General features: G+C 38.7%; 1 protein-coding gene across 1 annotated transcript in view; it reads left to right on the top strand.

Moving 5' to 3' along the window:
* Positions 1-8395: 8395 nt before the first annotated feature.
* LOC139722070 (equilibrative nucleobase transporter 1-like) overlaps positions 8396-15292 on the top strand; it is a 34119-nt gene continuing 27222 nt past the window's right edge. Inside the window, exon 1 of the mRNA XM_071633391.1 lies at positions 8396-8534. The gene's annotated coding sequence lies outside the window, so the exon portion shown is untranslated. The remainder of the gene's footprint in view (positions 8535-15292) is intronic.

The raw sequence follows: 15292 nt of genomic DNA on the forward strand, positions 1-15292 counted from the left end.
AGGCTTGCTTATCCGGGGTAATCATCCTCGGGAAGTTATCGGAGGGTGTAGTTATCGGGTGGAAGTTATCTGGGGTCTAGTTATCGGAGGAGGGGGTAATTAACCTGGGGATAATTATCCTGGTGGTAATTATCGGGGGGGGGGGTAGTTATCCGGAGGGTAATTATCCGGGGGGGGGGGGGGGGGTGTGATTACCCGGGGGGTAATTATCCGGGGGGTAATTATCCGAGGGGTAATTATCCGGGGGGGTAGTTATCCGGGGGGTAGTTATCCGGGGGGTAGTTATCCTGGGGGTAGTTACCCAGGGGGTAGTTCTCCGGGGGGTAGTTATCCAGGGGGTAGTTCTCCGGGGGGTAGTTATCCAGGGGGTAGTTATCCGGGTGGTAGTTATCCAGGGGGTAGTTATCCGAGGGGGTAGTTATCCAGGGGTAGTTATCCGAGGGGTAGTTATCCAGGGGGTAGTTTTCCTAAGGGGGAATTGCCCTGGGGGGTGATTGCCCTTGGAGGGTAGTTGTCCGGGGGGTAGTTGTCCTAGGGGGTAATTACCCTGGAGGGTAATTGCCCTTGGAGGGTATTTGTCCGGGGGGTAGTTGCCCTAGGGGGGAATTGTCCTGGGGGGTAATTATCCGGGTGGTAGTTATCCGGAGGGTGGTTTTCCAGGGGGTACTGTTCCTAGAACCACCGACCACGTATCACGTAAACAATCGTCACACTGACACCAACATGCGCAGTAGGGACTACGGGCGGCTAATGGCATGCACTGCCCTAGGTCCTAACTGCCTGGGTTTATTATTTGGGCTATTTTCTGTACACAAAATCTCGAAATAACGCACCTGATAATTCTGCCATAACACAGAATGTCACAAACACCACTGTTCTTCGAGTCCTTCACCAATGTGGGGTTAAGGCCAAGGTTCTTGGTTGACGCCTGATTGGATTGGTAGGTGGGCTGCTCTTGCCGGACTTGGATGTTAGCATCATGCATACACATGCTGTTGTGATAGAAAACGCCCTCACGTGGGACGCCGGCGCAGGACATTATTTTGCTGGCGGGTGGCGCCACGGCCGAGTGCCCACGAAGTATAGGGCCCTGACGGGGGCCTAGAAATCGGTTTAATTCAATTCAATTCAATTCAAATCAATCAATTTATTTCACAAACATTCACATAATCATCATTTTTCACATACCACGTTATTTGAAATTGTCCATATTGGATATCAATCACAGAATTTACAGGCCTACATAGATTATGTTGTGTGGGACCTAAATGCAAAAGAAGAAGAAGAAGAAGAAGAAGAAGAAGAAGAAGAAGAAAGAAAGAAAGAAAGAAAGAAAGAAAGAAAGAAAGAAAAAAAAGGTACCGGTAGAGCTTGTTACAGCCTACATCCCAAGGACTGGTTCCCCCACCCCACCAAATACTGAATGTTATGAATTGTGTTGCGTCTCTATACGAAACGCAATAAAATATGGGGAAAATATTATTATCATTATCATAGCAAAAGATTATTATTATTATTACTATTACTATTATCATTATCATTATTATTGTTATTATTATTATCATTATCATTATCATTATTATTATTATTGTAATTATTATTATTATCATCATTATTACTATTATTATCATTATGATCATTATTATTATCACAATCATCATCATCATTATTATTATTATTATTATTATTATTATTATAGAAAATCTGAATTCGTTAGATCCTTCGTTTTAAATAATGTAATTTGCCCTGTACTTAGTAACACGGAAAATATCTTTCAAAAAGAAGTAGGCCTAATTAAATGTTAGAAAACTACAAAAGGTTGTTGCCGAAGGCGGCTCTTCGCGCATTTGTCAACATTTTAATGTAATCTCCGACTTCATACGGGTAACATGATGACCTTGCTATACGCACCACAGTTATGCAGGTAAGTGAACATGGTGAAAGTAATAAAATATTATTTCACTACCAAAAAGGAAGAAAACGGAGAGAGTTGTGAATTATATAGGATACATAGGATATGCGGAGTACAGTGTTTGTTTGGCATCAATGAAATGTTTTACACGTGTCGTTCGACTATACAGAAAAATAACTGCATTTGTAAGTGCAAGATACATGATCATCAATCAATATTTTTTTTTTTTAATGCAAGAAGGTGTTTTAATCATCTGCCTGTATACAGACAAACTGGGGCAGATTTAGCATCCATTGGCAAATTATTTTAAAGCTTAGGACCAGAATAGGTAACAGTGTTTTGTGAAAAAAGTGGTGCGTGTACAAAAATACTGATGAGTTGCGTGATATCTATTCTTTATTCTATTCATATTGGTTTATTCATTTTATACTGCAGGGTTGGCCTTCTCAGTTTCGTAAAACTGCTTTCCAATATCAATGTTCCCTGCAGAAATAACAAACATCATCCTGCATGAAAATACAAAATAAAAAACAGCTTAGAATAGGTAACAGTATAAACTTCAAACATCAAAAATTGCAGGTGTAGATTCATTCATGTAAGGTTTGAGACATGAAGGATCCAAGAGAGAAGATTCATATCCCTTTTATTTCAATGACTTTACCTATGTATTTTGAAGAGTTTGTTCGTAAGAACCGATAAGTCCATATTTGCCAAATGGAGATATTTGCGATTAAAGGTCAAGAAAAATGAAAAGAATAATAAGAAAAGTTTTGCTTGTTTTGACCATAACTTCAAAAATGTACCTTTATATGTAATGACCAATGTATCATTTAAAAGGTATTATTTTGTACTTTATGAAAGAGACCGTACTTCAAAATCTTCAAAAATGGACTTGTCGGTTTTTGCGAACAAGCTCTTCATTTGAAGTTCGAAGAGTTTTCTTTTGTACTTTAAAACCATCAATAATTTTGGAGTTGGCCTAAGAAGAAGAAGAGTCAGTGTAGCATAAAGCGGTTGCCGAATTTGGTATAATCTGTAAAGACATTAAAGGGGCATTCCGGGCGATTTCCGTAATTTCATATCATGTAGTACATAAATCGACAGCTCCATGTATAGATTTGTGGAATTTTTTTGTGGTCCTTGAGCAGAGAAACCAATAAATTGAAAATCTTAAACCAATTACACTGAACAGTGTTCTGTTTGATGACATCGGAGCCTCATATATTTCAGAAATGTAGCAGTGTAATTCTATTACAATTCCGCTTGCTCAACAAGTTCACCTGTGAAAATTATGCATGCCTTCCTCTTTTGTTCTGCTTCCTTGAGCCCCAACTCTTGCATTCTTATGGTGAGGCTGCCATGTCATCATCCTTGTTCATTGAAATTTGTCATAGATTTTGAAAACATTCTCATTCCTCAACCCAATCACTAAAAATTTTGAAACTCTGTATCAGTTTAACTAATTTATAGTTGTTCAAATGTAAAAGTCTGAAAATCATCCGGAGGTCACCTTTAAAGGAAATCAAAACCCAAAGAGAAATGTGGATTGATTGAAAGCACAAACATTATAGTAGAAAATGAATTTCATAAAAATTCATTTTCATGAAAATTACACATTCCATCAACTTGATACTGACATGCAAGGGGTAGCAATTATTCCCCCTGCGTTCTGAAAGTATTCATTCAAATGCTCTTTCGTTTTGCTCGAAAAGTGAATTTTTATGGAATTCTCTTTACTTTATATTCTTTTTAATTGTCAATTGTCTTTTATCTTTTATGGATCAATGCATCCACCAGCAGAAATGATGATATGTATGCCAAATGTTGAGAAGCCAGAAACGTGCTACAAACTATATTTGAGCACACATTCTCTAATATATAAACATGTCTTGACTGCACTATGACACATTAGTACAGATATATTGAAACCAGAAATAATGTGGGATAGATTATCAAACTCATAGTGCTGACAAGATTCAAAAGAAACCCAGTGCCATGCACTTGCTGTTCAAGAATTCAAGCCCTGATGATTATTGCATAAGTGAATGGTTCGTATTGTGATCCAGCGATTCAACCTCACAGACTTAATGTTTTCCTCGTAATAGGGCCCTATTCTTGTTGAAATAGGCTTACGCTGTATACTGTTGTAATGTGTTTGAACACGTAGTGAAATAGTCCATAAATGCGTGCATCATAAAGTTTATTCAAGTAGATTTTCGAAAGAGAGATGCTGTGTTCTAGCAGCCAGGGGTAACCGTGACATAAAGTTTAGATTGATAGAAATCGTTTATCCTTTTTAAGGACATAAAAGAAGAAAGAGAAGGAAAATAAGAGGGATGAGGACTTCGAGGAGGAGGAGAAGAAGAAGGAGAAACGTGCACATTCACCTCAGCATCATTTAATAGCTATACCAAGGAGGCAGAGGGAGACTGGCGGATGTGAGAATGAGCGTGCCAGCATTAGTGAGTGGCATGTACATTCGAACGTGAAACAAACAGGAAAGATGTCAATGGTACAGGTGGCCACAAACACTCTATCATAGCGTCTGTTTTTATAAGAGCGTCTAATGTATTCTCTTGTCTGCTATGACTGTTTATCGAAGTACTGGGGTAATTTTGCTGCAGAAATCGACATATATATCTCGTAATTATGAACCTCTGGATCTTACTGCATACAAAGATATGTTGCCAAAATGAGACGAAAATATTAAAGGGATGGTAAAGTATTAGATGAGATGAGGATTGAGCTTTCAACCATTTGTTAAAATACTTCGAAACTTACTTATGAAATGTTTCAGAGCATACCATTCTAGAGGAATTCAAAATTTATTTGATGAAAAACGGTTTTGAAATGAGTGAGATATTCAAAAACAGGTAAAACAAAGCAATCTCAATAAAAGTCGGGTTCCTTCTATTAGGATCCCTTTGTTTGGATATATCAGGCATTTTAAAACTAATGTTCATCACATATGTAAACTTTGAATCACTCTTTCATATAGAATGCTCTGTTTAATGTCATTTTCATAAGAGGTTTCTCATTATCTCACAAAAATAGAAACCTGAAGCCCCAACTCAACCAAAACTATACCATCCCTTTAAATATGTGTATTAATGATGCCGACTTGCACACACACATAAAAAAAAAAATCAGTGAAGAGTTTGGTGATTTAAAGGTTTTAATATTTCTAAAACCGAAATACACAATACATAAACACGTTTCTAAACATCAGGAAGGTATAGCAGTGAATGATAGAAATTATCATGAAGAGGTATGCAGCATGGAACGACAGATTGTACCACTGGGGTTGTCTGAACTTCATGGGTTGATTGTAGGTCCAAAGGTTCGTTTAAACAGTGGCTCTCGCCTTGAATGAACTGTCTGCAAACATTCAGGTGAGCCAAGTTTACTGATCTTATCGTGGCTTCCTTTTTATGTGATCTGAAAACTACTTCATCAGATTCTATGTATTTGAACCGCTGCACTGCAATCAATTCCAGGAGTTATAGCCGCATCTTATATTTCCAGCAAACGTCCCGTCAACGACGTTGTGTTTTCGAGCTCGGCCATCTTTTTTTAATTGTGTGTGTGTGTGTGTGTGTGTGTGTGTGTGTGTGTACTCCACTGAAAAAATGAAACAAAAAAAAAATCCAGCTTGATATGAACCTTGATTAAACCCTTACATTGATGTTTTTATATTCTGCTTCATCTCATAACACCAGCCACCCATTTATAGGAACTTGTGTTTTGTTTGCTTTTTATCAAGTTTCCCTTATTTATGCTATATTGCTTAAGATAGTGATTGTAATCAAATGACTGGCTGAAAGACATCAATTCAATTCAATTTAATTCAACTCATACATTTATTCAGTAATAAAAGGTCACATTACATAAGGTCACATCACGTGACCTTTTTAAAATCGTTTTGTCATAAGGTTAAAATTTAATATACTTTAACTGCATTTGGTGCACTCAGCTACACTGCACGTGTGTTAATGCATGGCTATTATTTGCTTCAGTCAGTTTGGAGTTGCTATGGCCCGAACATCTTGCAAAAATGGTATTTGAATCATGTCAAGATCTCATAAAACAAATAATACGCGTCACCCTGTACTTTCGTCAGGCGTTAGGAAAAACATCCACCCTCCGTGCCCAGAAAACACATTCTATGATCGGATCGAACATATTTGCTAATGCCCTGTGTCATTGTGTAGAGATAATAATGTTTACATACTGGTATCATACAGGAAATGTGCCAAGGGCCCACAAAGATAAATCTGCCATCAAACTCTCTAATGTATTTACTCAAATCATATCTGGTTTTTATAGAGGAAGTTTTTCTATTCTGTCTCTTTTGTGTGTGTGCAAGACTTCATTGTTTCCCCTATACCCCACAACTTGCCAAAATGTATGTGAGTGTGTGCATAAATGCGTAAGCTAACAAGGGTATAGGGTAGTGTAGAGTGTAGCCTTTTTTGATCTCCAGTATGGTAGCCCTTTGGTACCTGGGATTCAATAAAGATAAAGACGATGATATTCATAAAGATAATGTTAAAGATATAATTCTGATGTAGCATGCGCATGCACAACCACCCCATTTCTGGTAGTTTCATGCTACCATCTTTATTGTGATAAGTATCTTTTATGATTATTCGTTGCTGGTTATAGTATTTTGTGAGGTGGAATGTAACTTTTACCTTTTGAGCCAATAAACTTTTGACTTTATGTGTCATTGTTCGTCATTGTTTATTTATAATTTTCTGAAGCTTTCAAATCGCTTTATAATATCCAACTGATCCTTAAATTGGTAATACTGATGTGAGATCATGTTGAATGTTTCTGTCTTAATTTAAGAATTTCCTGAATGCATGGATTTGTTTTTGTCGATTTTGCGCAAAATTTACTGAATACAACTTGTTCCATCTACATCTTTCTCCAGAATTGATATAAAGTAATTGGACCGCAAAATTACCGACTAGAAGCAAGCAAAAAAATTAACAACAAACACAAGCACTTGATATTGACATTTGTCATGCCGTGTAAGTAAGTGAGACATCATTTACACCAATGCCAGAATAGTAATTTTATATGATTACCATTAGCTAGATTTTCTGTTCCATTACTTGCATTCAATTTGTTCTCTATGTTCATGATGTTTGTTTCTTTTGTTTTTACTTATCAGCCCATCTTTTGTCTTCTTTTTCATCACTGATATTTTGTTTTCATTACTTACAAGGTATTTTCTTTTAACCCTGTGAAAATCTAAATCCGGCCTATGCAATGTAAAGCGAGTTCTTCTGAAATAATTGCTGCACAATCACAGGTGGTTTGTGCGCCTATACCACTCCATTCAAGATGTTTATTCACTGCATCCGTTTGGTTGGTGTTTTAAGTCGATTGTGACTTACATATATTTTTATATTTTTCAGGTACTGGCACTGCGCGTGTTCTACACTAAATGTTTTGTTTTGTGAAATAGTTTGCTGTTTTTTAAATCAGTATTTTGGTTTAAAAAATGCATATCGTCAATATGAGGCTAAAACTATAGGTCTATATTGTTTTCTGTGTATCTAATGAGGCCCCAAATATTAAGCTTGGGTTACTTGAGATCCTCCTGACACACCTGATGGAATAGTTTTATTTCCCCCGTATTTATGTCTGTATTCTACCACGATGGGTTATTTATCTGTTATGTGCAAACTTAGCCGGGAATGAAATAATGAGATATAAATCAAAATGATGAAATATATTTCTGAAAGTTAATTGTTAATTTTCCAAATTCCAAAAAAAAAAACAATATACTTAAGTGACATGACATGAAAGAAATGAAAAGGTGGATAACGTGGTACGTCACAATCGCACTGAAATCACCTGTTTCTGCGAAAGTATCAAAAACATCATGAGAATAGTCGTCACATGCCCTTTTTTTTTCAGCAATGTATTCTTGATCATGACGCAAAAACATGACATTATATCCGTTATTGTCAGGCCTATTGTTCGCGCTTTACCGAGCGAGCCTTGCCATTGACTTTTCATTGTGTGTGGTAACGCTTTTGAAAATACAGGACTGTTAGCTTCAAGCAAAGAAGCACTCATGCAGCAAGTCTGGCGTCAAACATTACAAATACAGATTTATGTTCAAAAATTCGTATTAAAGTCAGTGCGTCATAAAACGCAAACCACGTTTCTTTCTGTTTAGCCTCCGATTGACAAGCGGATTCAGAGTGACGTAACAACAAACATTCTTTCTGATTGAACTGTATGATAGGACAGTTGTGTTTACCAAGCGACCCGACTGAGCAAACGTTCAGAACACAATATAAAGAGCTGTCGGTACGAAAAGGCTTCCTTCAGTTCGGTGCTAACAATTCTATAAAATATGGTTCTCCTCTTGTGCCATAAATATTGGTCCTCTTGTCAATAAAGTTACTGGGATTCTTAGTTGGCGGTCGGGCAAGTTTGGCTGACACGCGTGCCGCGCTCCACATTGCATGATCAAAGCTATAGGTAGCTACGCACTGAAGGCAGTGATAGTCCGGGAAGTGGAGGTCCATGACGACCGCTAGGCCAACTGTCGAGAATTCCCATTGAACATGGTCATGTTGTTATCATCAACAGCGATATCGTAAGTGGAATCACTGTTCTCAAAATTAATATTTCTTCTGGTGTTTATATCACTATTTCTTAATATCTACATGACCTATCCGTATATCACATTGCTACTATCATACCATAATTTATGTCATGATCATCATTCTCTTACACTTTACCAAAGAGGGCTAAGTATCACCAGTTTCGTTTCCCCCTCTGAACATAACTTTGCACTCTGGTAACCGGTATGCCGGTATGTAGGCCCCATACAAGGCCATATACTATCTTTATTTGTTAACTATCATTTATTTTTCACAGTCGTTTGCTATGTGCCTATGATATAATTCTTGATTTATTCTATGTTATACTTTGTTGGAAAAATAATGAAAAATAAATTGAATTGAATTGAATTGAGTTGAACTGAATTGAATTGAATTGATTTAATTAGTAGCAGTTTCACTATATACACTGGTATAGTGTGTACCCGGTATGTGTATGAAGGATTAAGGGTAATTCAATTCAATTCAATTCAATTCAAGTCAATTCAAATTTCATTATCATCATCCATGGAAGGAAATGTTTAGGTAGAAGTAGAATAATCGAGCTCAAAGCTCAATGTGGATATACGATGTTCTGCATTGTTTTCGGGGTGGAGGGTGGAGGCGGGAATTAGAGTTGAAGTGGTTGTTTCCGCGGTACCTTGTAAAGATAGTATGACAGATAGCTGAAAATAGAAGAAGGAAAGGAAGACATGGAGACGCAAAACTGAATCAAATTTGATTAATTCGTTATCGGACAAAACAGCCAAATGGAGAACGTTTGAAAAATACATATTCATTATGAAGTATGCTTTCAAGTGTCATTCCATGTGCAGACATTATAATCCATAAACTGCACAATTGGTTACACCCTAATGAAGGGGAGAGTGAAGATACTGAGCGCGCCAGGAGGACGGGGGGGGGGGGGGGGGGGGTGGGGTTGGAGGGGCGGGTCGCCTTAACCTGGAGGATGGTCTCTTGCCAGCGCAGGGAAATTTTTGCGAGTCTTGGCTGTAAAATTCAAGTAGAATTTGCCTTTCAGGTACAATAAATCGTATTATATATTAAGATCAATATAGATTGGCACTTTGCTTCATGTGTAGGCTTATTATCGGAGGCTCTACATTAAAAACTATGTAAAAACTATGTTCCCGACTCTTGGATATCATATCGGAAGCGGTTTGTTTGTATCCCCGTCCAATGACGTCTATTGTTCAGATGGTTCGTTATTCCGAAGTTCCGATTTTCCGAAGATTAGATGCTCCGAAGGTTCAAAAATTTTGAAAATGGAATTAGGTTTGTTATTCCGAAGATTCTTTAATCCGAAAATAAAATGAGGTTTGTTATTCTGTAGGCCTATCAATCTCAAAATGAAAAAAAGAAGAAGAAAGAAGCAATCCTTATTCCGGAGGTTCATTTACATATGTCGCGTTTTGTTTTTTATTTTTGGATGGATGAATTGTATTTCATTTTTGGTTTATCTAACCTTCGCAGTAACGAACACCAATTTTTTTTTCCACGTCCAGATTAACGAACATCAATAGGTATACGGTATTTGTGTCTTTCGAAATGACGAACCTTTGGAATACCGTATCAATAGCCGGGATAGCAGGTCATACCATCTGAAGCAATAAAACTGCTGGATTCCAATGGCGGGCTATTCTACAATTATCTTTCTTTGGCAAATTTTATAAGTAGTGTGATTTCTTTCTGAATAAGATCCTTTTCGACAGGAACTTGCGAGTCTTTATACCCACCATAATAAAGGCTATAAGTAGCCTCATCCAGTTAAGGGGATAGGTATAGGAAAAGATGAAATGTGTATAGCTGCATAAATATGCCAAAAGAAATGTGCTTAGTGCAGAATGTCGTCTCTGAATATTGTTTGAAGGGACCCAGCTGATTGTTGCTAAAACTTACCTGTGAATATAATTCGAAACTTTGGATCACAGCATTTTGTTTCTAGGGAGGTGAAGGGGTACTTTTAGAATGTTCAGAATCCGACTCTCCTGTGGCTTCAGACACTCAATCACCATAGGCCGTGTCACACCAGCCTTGCGTGCGACTTGCAAACAATAATTTTGACTACCCGGAGGTCCTCGTAGATGATCCGCACATGACAGTACCTAGCATGTATCTCACAAGTAGTCGCCCGGAGGTGCGCACGCATATTTTTTTTTTTACCCGCAATCGCGTTTAGGCCCTGTCACACCTTTCCGGGCAAGCTACTCGGGCTTGTTACGCGTAGGGATTTTCTAGCATACCGGACATTCCTGAGGGCGGAAAAGGATTTGTGCGAGTCAGCGCATGTGTCTTACTTGCTGGACGCGTTATACTTGCGAGTATACTGTGTGACCTTTGTACCAGTCGCGTGGGGGCTGACAACTCAGTGAAGGAATTCCTCAAATGGAATGGCTGAAATCTCACAGAATTTCATTATCTTGGTTGCATACGGGACTGCGAAGTACCTGCGTGGGAATTGCCTGGGAAGTACTGCCGCTAAGGGTCTCTTACTGGCGTTCTGCGTGGACCTCTACGGGCATTCCCGCGACTCACCCGGAAAAAGTTTTGGTCATGCTCAAAACTTGGCTGCGGTTAAATCGGACGTGCGTGAGCACCTCCGGGCAACTACGCGCTAGATACTGTCAGGTGCGGACCAACTGCGGAGAGCTCCGGGGAGTAAATTTGTTTCCCCGCAAGTCAAGCCGCAGAAGTTCACCCGTACGGTATGACAAGGCATGAATGAAAATTGCAAACATTGTTGTTGTTCATTTTCCATCCGTGAAGATGGCTGGATAGCCCATATTCAGCTACACTAAGCTGGTCTTCCATGGGGTCCAGTTGGATGTGGGGTGGGACCACTTCACCGGGTTAGACACCCTGCTCTTTGCGATGAATGAATGAAGCGGGATCTTTTACGTGCATGAGCTGTGACTCTCTCATACACGGGACCTCCATTTTATGTCCTATCCGAGGGACAGAGTGTTTTGCCTCTTGCTAGAGGGGACGGTATGTTTACACACAACACTGCTCAGTCCAGACTCGGGTTCGAACACGGGCCGCGTGATCGTGAGGCAGACGCGCTACCGACTGAGCCAACTCACAACATTCTTGTTCGCCCGCTGAAAATCTTCTACTTGCTGAAAACTACCTCCTCGCCACAAGCCCGCGTAGCTTGCCCGGAATGGTGTGACACGGCCTTTAGACTAAATATCTATAGTAGAACTCATTTGGTGCTGTGATTCGGCGAAGCCAGGTCGTCGAACTTTATCCTGAAATTCTGTGATCCTCTTTGATAAGATCAGTGCATAGACCATGTGCACAATTTCTCGATATCCGCATACTTTTCTGCGATTCATCATGAAGAAACATGAGGTCATACTCAAATGATTTGGAACTCAGATTTTTGTCACTTGTCAGCTTATCAGAATGATATTGGTTTGTCGAGTCCTGTGGGTGTGTGTCAGTGATATAAAAAAAGAACGACATCGAACGATGGAGAACGGATTGATATTGGGTTGAAAGCAACAATTTGTTTGAAAGTTTGTGTCGCAAATCGCCTGTGTGTTATAGCTATACCCAGGGAGGTGGACACCTCCCTGCTATACCATTGTAACTCCAGGTAGCAGGAAAGACATGAATATGTGTATGATTTATCCTGCCGCTGCTCAAAGTGTAAAGACGTTCGTAAACAGAATGAGAAAGAACGATTTTGAAAAAAAAATGGGATCAGTGAGGTGAGGATGAATTAAGAATCTCAATGCGTTGACATGTTTTGTCCCGATATGTATGGCATGTCTATAGCACTATTGAAAAGAGAGAAATGGTTATTGAGGTCTTATCCTTTGATGTGGTAGTGTGTGTATATTATGCACAAGTATGTGTGTGGGTGTTCGTATAGGCATGTTGATACGTGTTTTATCATGATTATGATTATTACAGTAAGGCTTAATTCATGTGTCTGCACGGGTGTGTGTGATTCTATACTTAAATATTTTTCCTTGTTGATAGTATTCTTGTATTAATCCTTGTACAGGTTAATGCTTGCATAAAAGTAAGAATACTCATTGAGTAAAATGGAGCGTTTAACATCAGCACAAAAAAAATGATAATTCACATTACAGAGGATATTAGTGAGAATCAGCCACCCGAAACCATGCGAGGCGAGGACAAACGTCATGTATAGGGTGAATAACTTTACTAACGCCCAACTCAGAAATGGACATTATTTATTCTATAAGATAGTGACATGATTTTCTGCGGCAGCCATTCTTAAAAGATTTTTAGACCAGCAGAAGCTCTACATCGACTGAGCGTAACGCACAAACATGATATTGCGATGTATTTTTGACACATAGTCAGTGGTGCTATTGCAAGCGCTGACATGTGGTTGGGTATTGCGTCCGGTAAAAAGTAAATTTCAACTATCAGGAAAAATGTGACTGATCTCGCGAAAGTTTGCAGCTTGTCAGTTGATTAGGATCTTACATATACCATTTCATAAATCTTGTTCAATTAGGTTTACATTTATTAGTGGCTTGTGCCACCTTGTCATGCTTGCAGCCCTTTTTCGTCTAAAATCAATTCTTTTGGCCCCGGTCATACAAAAGCAAAGGGCGTTTGCCGACCTTTCTATAACCTTATAAACCACTGGTCGGCATTTGGTTGTCAGAGTTTATTTTTCATTTATTTCTTTTTAAGTCGGCATTTAAATTCAGCTCAATTCGCTGCAAAATAGCCACTTTGTATTTCAACAGAACACAGATTCACAAGGTATGCGATGAAATAACGATGTAGTGATACAAATTGACCAATATCAGAATATCATGCTAGTGACTGTTGTTGATCCTTGACGACCGCTCGGCGCCCGGTGTTGGTCGGTTAGAGCTTTTTGATACTTCCAAACACGTAAAAGTTTTTGTTTGTTTCTTTGTCCATTTCATTCTTTATTTATTTATTCATTTATTTTTTATTTTTATTTTTTATTTTTTATTTTTTTTTGGGGGGATTCTTTGATATTTTTTTCTTTTTTGAAAACAGTAAAGGCAACCGAAGTGAACAAACAATAAGTGTCAGTCCATAAGGAAATAATATTCACCTGAAATTTGTGATTCGGTCGGTTTCAGTCATAATGACGGTTTTTAAATCTGAGCTCACTCACCTATCTAGTGGGCAGGGCAATAAAGAGAAAAATGCTTAGTGTATAAATAAAATGAAAGAGTCATAAAAGAACAATCATGATAGTGCAACCACTCAGGCTTTGAATAAACATGGAAGGCAGGTAATCCTCTAATGCCGATACGGATGTACCATCCTGTAATTGAGTCATCCTTCTGGAAATGGTTATAGGTGGTCGTTTTGCTTTTGTGTACTGTAAAAAAAAAATGGAACCCAAGGACTGGCATTTATGGCGCATAATAATGACGTTGTATGATGGTAAATGTGATGTGTAAAGATATAAGACGACTGGAATTTATCGAAAACGATAGCCGAATAGACAATTGTATTGATGTCAGATTTCAAAAACACCTTTCAGAGCAAATACTCTTTGAATGGTAAGGAAAAAAAGAAATTGTCGTTTCATTTGGAGTTTGCGTTCCCAACCTCTTCAGTCTGCCAGAAGTCCCCCCCCCCCTCCCGCACGTATGTATGTAGAATGGAAGGTGGAGCAGCATCGACCATGGAAGGGAGTTGGTGGTGTCGAAAGTTAACGACGCTCCTATTCATGAGCCAGGGATTATTGGATATAAGACTAGAATAATCCTACAAAATGTTGAAAGTCATCCAGTGAGTGCGAATAGATCTCATGTATAAGAAAGCGATAGTCCTCCGATGAGAAGTGAGATGGTTCTCTAATGTGTGAAGAGATGATGCCTTTGAGAAAGGAAATAGTTCTTAATTTAGAGAGAGGGATATAGTCCTCCAATAGAAGGAGTTGCCAGAATGGCTCTCTTATTGGAAATTGATAATCATGAGAAAAGGGATTAGTCCTCATGCGAGGAGGGATAGCCGGATGGAGGGGGTAGGGGAGGATCCTCGGAATGCATAGGCCTGTGTTATAGCATGGAGCTACAAACGATAAGGGGATAGGGATAAGGGGATCATCTTTCTGTGAGAAGGGGGTGGTCCTCCATGGAAATAGGGATAAAAGACGAAATGTTGATGTACCCCTAGCTGAGAACAGAGTAACCCTCCTGTTAGAGGCTGGGCATTGTCCTCTTAAAGTAAACAGAAAATATCCCCTCTGGACATAAACAGCAAATGAAATATTCAAAATATTTTTACTTTCCTGTAAAAAAAAAGGGATGACCCTCACTGTTGGAAGAGTATGTCTTCAGGGCTAGGCCTTCGGAGAGGCTTTCTGATTATTAAACCGTTTGAAACTACGGTTGCTGGTCAGGTCTCGAGGTCAGATTTTGAATAGAATATCATAACATTTCTCCATTCGTCCATGCCTTTACCATAACAAGCTTTTGCGTCGTTTACGATGACAAATCGGCAGAACACGAAACTGATGTCTATTATGTCTTTAGTGCCAGTCTGTATTATCAGGAAGATTAGGGTCAAGGGTGCAGATTATAGGCTTACTTCTATGTTTTTATATATATATATATATATATATGTATATATATTATATGGTGATCTGTACTCACAGGGCTATGATGAATTAAGACAGACAGGCTGTAGATTTACAATACATTACGATTCAGATTCACAGGGTAGGCCCTTTGTCTGTTTTTTTTTTTCGGGGGGG

The sequence above is a fragment of the Diadema antillarum genome, unplaced genomic scaffold, assembly GCF_040938485.1.
Source record: "Diadema antillarum isolate AM-2024a unplaced genomic scaffold, OU_Dant_1.0 scf00000156, whole genome shotgun sequence".
Lineage (NCBI taxonomy): Eukaryota > Metazoa > Echinodermata > Echinoidea > Diadematoida > Diadematidae > Diadema > Diadema antillarum.